The sequence below is a fragment of the Marmota flaviventris genome, chromosome 7 (assembly GCF_047511675.1).
Source record: "Marmota flaviventris isolate mMarFla1 chromosome 7, mMarFla1.hap1, whole genome shotgun sequence".
Classification (NCBI taxonomy): domain Eukaryota; kingdom Metazoa; phylum Chordata; class Mammalia; order Rodentia; family Sciuridae; genus Marmota; species Marmota flaviventris.
In genome coordinates this window covers 92267144-92278739 of record NC_092504.1, presented here as the reverse complement: position 1 = coordinate 92278739, position 11596 = coordinate 92267144, and the positions used below count along the sequence as shown (strand labels likewise).

The following is an 11596-nucleotide window of genomic DNA, read 5'->3' as shown; positions in this document are numbered from 1 at the left end:
CAAGAAGCAGCAATTTAACTTTCACGTTGGAGGAGTTATTCCATCATACTCCTAACCATTGTAGCTTCAAATACTGCACTGATATGGCAGATTCCTGAACCTCATCAGATTTACCTCCCACACCCAGGGATTGGCAACTCTTACTCTGGAGGGATATAATACCCTGTAACCTTTAAATATTCAGGGATATCTGGAGAACAAAATCCTCCAGCGACATCACCCCAGATGTTTCCATTTTGTGTTTTAAGATCTTAGATATTCCCAACCAGGATCCATAAGAGACTTGCCTTGGTTGAATATCTACATATCTCTGGAGCATCTGGAACTCTATTTATCATGGCCTGAGTCTGTTTTTCACTATTCTGTCTATTCAGTATTTAACTTCAGGAGATAAGGACCTCTTTGTAAACTACCAAAGAGTTGCTCTGGCTCTCAAGCTTCAGGTTTATTTGTTAATGATCCTCACTCATTTTCTCATTATCCCACTGCAAAGCATCAATATAGCAGTAATAATAAGCCAACTCTTCTGTCATTGTGCTCCCCACTCCAATATATTTCAAATCCCTGAATCACTACACCTACACGTGTGTTCTCCATGGAGATGTTTCTGTATGTCACCATGGGTGAAACATCCAACAACTGGACTACCGCCTTGCCACAGGGATTATCTAGGCCCAACTTTCCTCTCAAGATGTGGTCCTCTTTGCCTGTCAGGCAGTGGAGTAAGCCAGGCCCAAGCCCTATCTTACCACCTGATTTATGAGAACACATTTGGCATCAACTGTGTCATTTCAGGTCAACCCAGATACAGATGGCAAGACAAGATACACATGGGAGATATTTATTGGGGAAAACTCTTGTGAAAGATGAAAGTTGGGGGCAGCAGGTGTAGGGAGGACCTTCTGATCACAGTGAGAAATTGACACCTGAAAAGAAGAAACAAAGTTTGTGATCCTGGTTCATACAATTTATAACTCTGTACTGCTCCCATTTCCACAACTTATGCTCATAAGTTGGTAGAAGAACCAGAAGTGGAGATACATAGAAAAGCCTACCTCAGCTCTCTACAGAGTAGATCCTTGGTAACTGTGAAGTTATATGTTCATTGCAAAGAATAGGAAAATAATAAGGAGAGCTCCAGAGTGTCCTTCAAAGAAATACAGTGCCTCTTATTTCCTGGGTTGACAGATAGACAAGGAGGCTGCTATCCCCTACTCAGCATTTACAACAACCCCTACTTCTCATTAAAATCAGGGTTAAGCACTTTAAATATTAAAGAGCTCAAGGAAGGGAACAGGATGCACTTATTACCTATAGATATGGCCAAATGTGTTCTGCTTTACAACTATTATTAATAACTCAAATATTTCTTGCCTATTTGTTCATCAGAAAGAAGAAAAATAGGGTTTGTGGCAGGAAGTAGGATAAAGCCAACCTATGCTGTTCTGTGTCTACTATTTAAGCACTTTATAAATGTTCTCTGCATCCTCATAACTCTTTAGAGTAGTAATTATTACATCTCAAATATTTAAAAAAATCAAGGTTTATAGAGGTAAATATCATCCATGGTAATCCAGTTTATCAGAAATGATTATTTTTTTTCAGAACTTTGTCTGTAAAGTGTATTTTAATTCAAGAATTCAAGAAATTTTCAATTTGAAATAATTTTATTCCATTCCTCCCATGCTTTAACATTGGAGGAGTTATTCCTTGCCATTATGAGTCAGCATCCTCATATCAAAGAAAACATTCGGCCTTTGGTTTTTTGGGATTGGCTTACTTCACTTAGCATGATATTCTCCAACTCCAAAGGGGAGGGAAGGAAAGGGAAGGGGCTAGGGGGTAAGAATGATGGTGGAATGAGTACATCATTACCCCAAGTACATGTTTGAAGACACGAATGGTGTGAAAATACTTTGTGTACAATCAATGACTTGAAAAATTGTGCTCTATTTATATAATAGGAAATGAATTGCATTCTGCCATCGTGTATAACAAATTAGAATAAATAAATAATTTAATAAAAAAAAAGAAAAGAAATAACTTTATTTCCCACAAAAAAAAATTTTTTGGTGTTAAAATTTTTTTAATGTATAATGAATTTTATTTCTACCTTTATTAATAACATATTGTTTTAAACAGTGAGTTGTTAATAAACCTCTTTCTCCCAATTGTAAATTCCTTGAGGGCAACTATCACATCTAAATTGTCTCATCCCAAATCAACAAGAAGTAGGCCTAAATGTCATATGCAGCTATATATGGTGAGCCAAATAAGAAAAAGACTAACAACTTAGTTCATGGTTCTGATAATTCTCCAATTATTCTGATTTAACAACTTAGAATACTAGAGAGGGGAAAACACGTTCTTTTATTTTTATCCCATAGGACCTATATCTTACTGGAAAAGTTTTGTAAAATCTCTAAAACTCTATTTGTTGAGCTTTTTCCTTGGCAAACAATAGAGGTAGGTTATAGGAATCAGCAGGAAATCCTTACCTCAGGATTTTCCCACTACATGCAGAAATGACTATCAGAAGCATAAATGTAAAGAGTGCATATGATTTGGGAAACAGGTCAGGAAAGGTAACTTCAGGCAATACGACCTTGACAATGACCTTCAAGGTTTACATTGTGGTAAAAATCACAGACTTTCGAGACAGATTAACCTTCTTTTGAATCCTGTTTGTGACCCTGGAGCTGTGTGACCTTGAACAAGTTAACTAACCTCTCCAAATATGGTTTCTTTGTATGTAAAACAGAGATAATAATAGTGTTATTGTGAGAATTAAAAGCAAGAGCAAATGTAAAATAGTTGCCACATGGCCAGCACATGATAAATACTCATTAAATAGGAATTCATCCTCATTATTATTTTTACTGTGCATGAAACTAGCTACTTCATACGTCTGAGCTGAATGATAATAACATTTGGAAATCACAATTTTAATAGGTCTTTGCATTCCCATAGCTCCTTTCATCTCAGAGGACCAAAGCCCTGGAACATATTAATTCTTGCCTATTTTATTTATACTAGTATAGGTAGAAGTACATATAATGGCCTAGTTATTTAAAATAACTATGGTATAGAGAGTTAACTCCACATGCCCAAAGTCACAGATAAAACCTTAACAAAATCTAGTACTCATTTTCTAAGATTCCTAGAATTAAATGGATCATATTATTTTTTCCAGTGGCTAAATTTTATTTATTGTCAGTGTAAATCATTGCTGCTGATATATTACTCTTTCGGGAAATTTTTTTTTAAAACTGCTCTCAAATTTTCTAAATGTGAATTTAAAAGTCTGTCAGTCTATGTGCCGATAACACGAAACAGATTGTAAATGTAACGGGATGCAATCAAGTCCAACAAATCCAATGAGAGCGCCAGAAGGCTTAATATTAGGACTGCTCCTGTTCACAGGCTTTGCTAATGACGGAACAATTGTTTGTGCTGATTTGTAGCTGGCATTGATATGCAGACCGCAACACTTTCATCTAAAATCCAGCTCCAAATTTTTTTAATCCTGTCAATGAATTTGCTGTATCTGCAAAGAGCAACTCCAGAGAATCTTTCTAAATAATAAGAAATGGGAATCTTCAAGCCCAGTCTTTAATTCTAAATCCAGAGCATTAGTTGAAATATACAATGGTTATTTTCTTTGTCATTATTTTGTCACCTACCGGGAAGCCTAAATCTTATTCATCTGTATGAATTAATAACAGAGTTTTAAAATATTGGAATTGATCAGTGTGGAAGGGAAGTGGGTGATGAACTGCAGACAGATATTCCAAGATTCCAAACTTATCTAACATTTCCTTCACAAAACACAGAAATGTAAATGTGCTCTGACTGCTGCTGGCATTTACTATGGGGACTTTTTTTTTTTTTTTTTTTTTTTATCAAGCAGCACCTGCCTCTCTATTCAGAGATGACTGCGTGTGAGGATTAGTGCAAACAACAAAGACTTTCACTGTGGCAGCGGCTGCATCATTTTCTTGGAACTTGCCATTATGTTTCAGGTCAGAGATTGAGGTTCGGTGCAGGGAAAGGAGCTTTCAATATCAGGTGAATGGATTTTTATAAGAGGTTGGCAAGCTGTGGGTCTTAGAGAGAAAAACGGTGCTTTAAAAATAGTCACATTTCTTTTGTACTCTAATTATCAGTGCATGACGAATCATTTTTTATTCTGTTTGTGTGGGCAAAAGGAAATATCCTCTACCCATCTTTGTGGGCTGGCCATCTTAAGAAGTGAAAATGTTCCCATATTTAATCAGTTTTTTGAGATTATATAATTTACCTGGAAAATTGATCCCAAGACATTGCTTTTAAGGAAACATGAAAAGAGGGTTTGAATTCATTAATTTATTCAGGAGGTCATTGTCACATTTGCTGTTTAAGCCTACCGGCTTAAATTTTGAGTAAATTGGTGATTTTCTCAAAATTTCTATTAGGAAAAAAGTTTCATATTGTATAAGTGAGCAAATGTCAGAAATAGGAATAATCAGTCTTATTTTTTTTTAATAGAAAGAATGATAAAATATAAAGAACAACAACCTGAGTTGAGTGCAGCTCTAACATTGATGGTGAGAGTCTAGGCCCATCACTTAATTCTATTGAGTTTTCATTTCCTCATCTATAAAATAGAAATGATAAAGGTCTCCTTACCAGGGCTGTCATGAACAGAAAATGGGGAGATGTTTGTGAAGTACTTTACAAATGGTAAACATCATAAGAGCATCAGAAAGAAAGGGAAGAGCAAGAGGAATAATTGTTATAATTGCAGTACATAACAATTATAATATTTAATATTAAATGATACAATAATTATTATTCAAAAATATGAATTTTGCCCAGAAATGATGAAAATTGACAGATGACACAGCTCAGGGTATGTTCTTATGTTCTCAACTGGAGGAAAAGGAGACACACGGGCCCTGTAGTCTCATAGGAACAGATGAGGTCTATTCTGAATGAAGTGGACCTCAGACTACATTAGCACCCGTTCTTTGAAAAAAACTGAAGACCTTGAATTAAAGTCACATCTTTGTGAGAGTCTTTATAAAAAGCAAAAGGTGGGCTGATACAGGATCTTATTCTTCAAAGAGCTTCAAATGACCTTTGACCATAGAACAGGGGAATCTTGTTAACTTGTCAAGGTCTTGTTTCTCTCTAAATACCTCAGTCACCCACATGTTTGTGTAGCCTTCCTGAATTCACCAGTCAATGGCAGGTATTCACTACCATATCTCTGCTCCAGAATATACAGCTTTCCATTGTTATAGGAACAAAAGGATTTTAAATAGGATGCTTAAAAAGTTGTAGAAATTAGGGATGGAAAATTATGGTACATCTTTACTTTGAAACCAACCAATATCCCAGGAAAATTAATTCATTGTTAACACTAGAAGCCCCACATGTACAAGTCCCATACTGAGTATACATTGAGAGGTGAGAAGGTGAAGGTCTGGTAGTCACTTCTAAAGAGCCCTTAAGTGTTACATATCCTCTGCTCAGAGATGGTAAAGAGATGCAACTGACATGTGTGGGTTATCCATTCTTACCTTCTTTGGTGGTTCTATGCCATGAGTGCTTCGATAAGCTGGAACTATATTTCCCAGAATCTCTTCCCATTCAGTCTTGGGTTACTGTTGATCACACGAGAAGTTTGCATGAGATCTGGGAGAGGGACTGAACCAGCAGCCCTTAAGCTCAGTTGATGTTTGCTCAAGACAGAGGGACAAAGAGGTACCAGTAAGATCTAATTTGTCCTACTCATTCTGATCTACATCCCTACCTGAAAGCCTAACCTGTGGACCAATAGCAACAGGCTACTACCAACAGGCTACTACCCTGCTGTGAACTCAGAGATATTAGCCAAAAATACTCAGTAATGATCTGCAGACTTCTGTCCCAGTCCCATTTCTGGTTCCATTCTAACAGCTGGACATGACTGGCTTCCTGAAAATTCTAACATACTTACCCACTCTAGACCTCATTTAAGTCAGGTTCACTAGTCAACACAATACACATCACTTGAAGGCACTTTGTATAAGGGAAATACATTGGCTTCAAATTTCTCTAAATATCTGAATTCATTCTAGCACTTTCTTCTAGTTTTATAATCCTAACCTTCTTAAGTCTTCATTCCTGCTTTTGGAAGAAGTAGTAAGAAATATTGGCTTGAACTTAGGTGAAGAAAATGAAGACATTTCCCATGAAAATTCTTAACCACAAATTATTCTTCATGTATATTTGAGACTAGAATTCATAATACCTGGATAAGCCATAAAAATCCCAAGCTGAGAATTTAATTTAAAATGGCCCCTGGTTGTTAGTGCCTCCAAGGTATCTGGAAAGAGTAAATATAGAAAATTTCCAAAGGAAAGCACCTTAAACACAGGACAGAAAGTTGTCCAAATGAAATTCCAAGAAACATGAGCTGACAATAAAAGAAAAGAAAATTTCCCAAGGAATCAAGCCGCCATTAGCAAGTGTCAGCAGATACAATAAATGACAGAACCTGAAAACTTAATATTTATCGATTTCCTACTTTGTGCCAAGCTCTATTTCTGAGTTTCTATGTCAGACAGCAAAATGGAATTTTTGCTATTTGGTGCAAGTTTATTATGTATGTTTAAAATATAAAGAATGTCTCTATTTTTTAATAGACTTCATTTTTTTTTTTTTGGTACTAGGGATTGAACACAGGGGTACTCAACCACTGAGCCACATCCCCAGCCCTATTTTGTATTTTATTTAGAGACAGGATCTCAATGAATTGCTTAGGACCTTGCTAAATTGCTGAGGCTGGCTTTGAACTCACAATCCCCCTGCCTCAGCCTCCCAAATCGCTGAGATTACAGGCATGTGCTACCAAGCCTGGCAATTTTTTTAAAGAAATAAAGAGAGTGTTAAAATTAGCAGGCAGATTTGACAAAGAAACAAATAAAACCTGAAGTAAAAATAATAATCATTGAAATTAGAAGCTCAGAGGAAAAGATAAGTCATGGGTTAAAACAAAGAGAGAATTCAGGCATTCATTCAGAATACAGAAAAAAAACAAAGAAATGATGGAGAATATATATATATAAAAAAAAAGAGGTTAAAGGATGTGAAAAACAGAGAAGTTCTGACACACATCTGATCAGAGCTTCAGGAGAAGAAAATTTGAGGAAGAGGCAATATTCCAAGAGATAGGTTGAGAGTTTTCTAGAACTGAAAGGGAACAATCCTCACACTCAAGAAACCCAGCAAAACCCACCAGGATTAAGAACAAGAGAAAGGGCTGGGATTGTGGCTCAGTGGTAGAGCACTGCCCTAGCACAGGCGGGACCCAGGTTCAATCCTCAGCACCACACAAAAATAAAGGCATTATGTTGTATCCATCTACACCTAAAAAGTAAATAGATATTTTTTAAAAATTGAACTGTTAAAAAAAAAAGAACAAGAGGGGAAAAAAGCTGTTTTTAGCAACAAATAAAATTTAATGGCAACACATAATATTGTGTTTAAGTAGAAAAATATATTAAAAGATTGAAAGAAATTTTACCTTCTGTGAATTCATCAGAAATGGTGAGGCAAGTGAAGCCCCCCCCCCAATTCTTAGGGACAAGGGTGGGGTTGTTTTTTTCAGGAACCTGGCAGTGAACACCTTCTTAGATCTAGTGCCCTGAATACCTCATATACCTCGCCCTGGGCCTGGCCCTTATACAAAAAAATCCACATTTGTAATTTCATATTTGGAATTGTTGCATATTTTAAAAAATAAACCCAATTATATTAATACATGTTAATCTGTGTTATTATCTAATTTGCATTCAATATAATGCACCCATGGTGAATTATATAGTTTACTGAATTTAACAATGTAACCACCTCCAAGATGATACAGAGCACCTTCATCATCCCAAAAGTCCCCTTGGACTGCTTTGTTTCTACATGCTTCCCAGGGAACCATTGATCAGCATATCATTAGAGTTTAGGTTTCACTTTTCATAATCATATATAAATGGAACAATACAACACCCACATTTTGTTTTTTAAACAAGATATGCAAAATATCGAAGGCAGCACTTCTCTAAAAATGTCTCATAATAGATATGTGTTATTGCTTAAGTGTGGTGGTGCATGCCTGTAATTCCAGCAGCTCAGGAGGCTGAGGCAAGAGGATCAAAAGTTCTAAGTCAGCCTCAGCAACTCTCAAATTTTTAAAAAATTTAAAAGGGCTGGTGAAGCCAAATTCCAAAAAATCAAAGGCCAAATATTCTCTCTGATATGCAGATGCTAACACATAATAAGGGGAGTGGGGAGGCAGGGAAGAATAAGACTACTTTGGATTAGACAAAGGGGAATGAAGGGAAGGGAGGGAGGATAGGAATAGGTAAGATAGTAGAATGAGTCGGATTTTACTTTCCTGTGTTCTTACATGAATACACTGCCAGAGTAACCCCACATCTCATGCAACCACAAGAATGGGAAGTTATAGTCCATTTGTGCATAACATGTCAAAATACTTTCTACTGTTATGTATAACTAAAAAGGAAAAAATTTAAAATTTAAATGAAATAGTAGAAGGGGAGAGAGAAGGAGGAATAGAAGTTCAGTGGATTAGATAAAAGAGAGTGAAGGGAAGGAAGGAGGGACGGTAATAGGAAAGACAGAATGAATCAAACATAACTTTCCTCTGTTCATATATGAATATACTACAGTGAAACTTCACATCATGTACAACCACAAGAATGGAATTCTAATTAGAATAAGTTATACTCCATGTATGTACAATATGTCAAAATATACTCTATTGAAATGTATATATAAAAGAACAACTTTTTAAAAGTGGGAGGGCTGGGGATGTGACTTGGTGGCTGAATATTCCTGAGTACTACTGAGTAATCTCAGCACCAAAAAAGAAAAACAGATATGGGTTATCTTTAGCTGTGATAAGTAAAAAAAAAAAAATGAATTGGATATATTTTGGGATTCATTCTCTTTTTCCACTTGTTTTAGAAGTTCTAGAGAGATTTTGATGTGCTGTAATAAAAGTGTGATTTTATTAACAAAACTTGATGCAAATTAGCAGAATGTATCACTTTTCATTCTTAATTAACTTATATTTTACTTCAGTATTCATTTTGATTTTTGTCTTGATCAAAGGTCCCATCATGGATAATAAATTAAACTTTAAAGAAGCCTAAGAATAAAAGAACTCTTTGCTCTATAGTAATCAAAATCAACACCATGGGGGCTGAGGTTGTAGCTCAATGGTAGAGCACTTGCTTAGCATGCGTGAGGCACTGGGTTTGATTCTCAGCACCACATATAAATAAATTAAATAAACATCCATTGGCAACTAAAAACATTTTTTGAAAAAAAAAATCAAGGGCTGGGGGTGTGGTTCAGTGGTAAAAGTAGTTGCCTAGTATGTGTGAGGCCCAGCACTGAAAAAAAAAAAAAAAAATCAACACCATGGCTAGAGATATTCAATTGACTAAATATAAATATAATAATTTAAACACTAGTGTACCCAGTTACTCAATGCACTGTACAAGCAAAGCAATCAGTTTTGAAAGGAAAAAAACTAATCACACCATCATTTAATTTAAACATTTTTAAAACAGAATTAAATATTTATTTTTATACACCTCTACTTTTTTTTCTTTAAACAGAGATGTATTACCTTTGGAAAAAATCTGTAGACCTAACTTCTAATAAAGAGTTTTGGATCTGAGCACAGTGGCACACAACTGTAATCACAACTGGCTGAGGCAGGAGGATGGAAAGTTTGAGTTTGACCCAAGCAACTTAGGAAGACCCTATCTCAATTTTTTTTAAAGGGTGTTGGGAATGAAACTCAGTGGTAGCATGCCCCTAGGTTTAGTACCAGTAATAATAATAATAATAATAATAGTAATAATAATAATAATAAAAGAGGATTGTGAACACATAAGAAATCAAAACAGATATCATTGCCATTTTTAATGTTGAATCCCTGTGGCATTTCTACAAACCTCTGAAGATATTCAAACCACAGTTTGGGAAGGAAAAATTAATCTATGCTTGTAGACCACTCATGGGTCACTAATTATTACATCTCATCAAATATAATCATCTCTTTGAACTCAGACTTCATTTATCAGGCTTCTCCCTATTCCTTGTAATACTCTCATCTTTTTTATTTCAAGTCAACATTGTATTATTGCCACTCCAACCCATCTGGCTGACTTATCTCTGCATACCTGTTGCTCCCTTCTGCAGAGCCACAACAGAGGTGTAAACCTCTGCTTTTCTCTCACTTCATGCTCACTTTGATTTGTTTAATCCTCTGTGCTGATCATGGATCATTTTTCCAGTTCCACTTCATCCTTCAGGCTGCATTTCCTAGGCCCCCTCCACCAACCCCTACCCTTCAGCTTGCTCCATTTGATTAACCCAAATGGAGACACTTGAGAAACAGAGAATTCCCTGGAAGAAGACACTGAGAGAAGGTAGCTGGTAAAGAATGGGGCAAGCCAGGATCTCTCTCTCCCTTCCTCTCTCCGCTTTGGGTGTCATCTCTGATGTCTTGACTAGAGTTGGTTGTTCAAGATGGTTTCACTTAAATGCTTGGCTATATCTTCTGGCTGTTGGCTGGGTTCCCCTCCCTGTGACTTCTCATCTTCTAGCAGGCTAGACAGGGTTTCTTGACATCATGATGGTCTGAGGGTTTCATGAGAGCCAGACAGGAGCTGCAGGACCTCTTATCTAGAGTTTCTAGCATTTATAGAATGTCACATCTACACCTTCTATTGCTCAGAGCAAATCACAAGGCCAGATCTTATTAGAGGAAAAGTAGACTTTGCTTCTTGATAAGAACAGCAATATGTTGTTGTAAACTGCATGGGGAAAGGAGATGTGGTTCAATATTATTATTATTTTTTTAACTTACCTACTTATTTATTTATTTATTTATGGTCAGTACTGTGGATTGAATCCAGGGGTGCTTAACCATAGAACAACATCCCAAGCACCTGCCCCCAGCGTTGTTTTGGGTTTTTTGTTTGTTTGTTTGTTTGTTTTTTAAAAGACAGGGTCTCACTAAGTTGCTTAGGGCCTTTGCTAAATTGCTGTGGCTGGCTTTGAACTTGTGATCCTTCTGTGTCAGGCTCACAAACTGCTGGGTTTATAGCACCACCTTACCTGGCAAGACATGGTTCTTTAGAAGATTGTTTTTATTATCTACCTCACCCAGTCTCTGAGCCCCAGAAGCAACTACTCTCTCCAACACAGAGTTTGTCCTGTTTCTACTCTCTACATGGTCCCCTATTTGTATCCTTAGCTGCATTGCCACCTGTTTAACCCATTACTTGCAGTAGATAGACTGCTGGGTTCTATGTTCCTAGTTTGACCCTAGATGTTCCGCTAACTTTTTCATTTAAACGTTGGTAACTCTCAAATCTGAATCTAGGCAGAATCTCCCTTCCAATCCAATCTCAAAATCCAATCCTAGATTTCCAAAGACCTTCGGGATATTTCCACATGAATTTCTCCTTTATCACCTCAAAACTGGATAACCAATACTTAGAGTTCTCTCCCCCCAAAAATGAACTTTCTCATT

General features: G+C 36.4%; 1 long non-coding RNA gene across 3 annotated transcripts in view; it reads right to left on the bottom strand.

The window, feature by feature from the left end:
• Window positions 1–825: 825 nt before the first annotated feature.
• Window positions 826–11596, bottom strand: part of LOC114092851 (uncharacterized) — a 31014-nt gene continuing 20243 nt past the window's right edge. For all 3 annotated transcript variants that reach the window (XR_003582814.1, XR_003582815.1, XR_011708005.1), the window contains 2 exons: window positions 5565–5648; window positions 826–926 (listed from right to left, as the gene is read on the bottom strand). This is a non-coding gene — a long non-coding RNA (uncharacterized lncRNA). The remainder of the gene's footprint in view (window positions 927–5564; window positions 5649–11596) is intronic.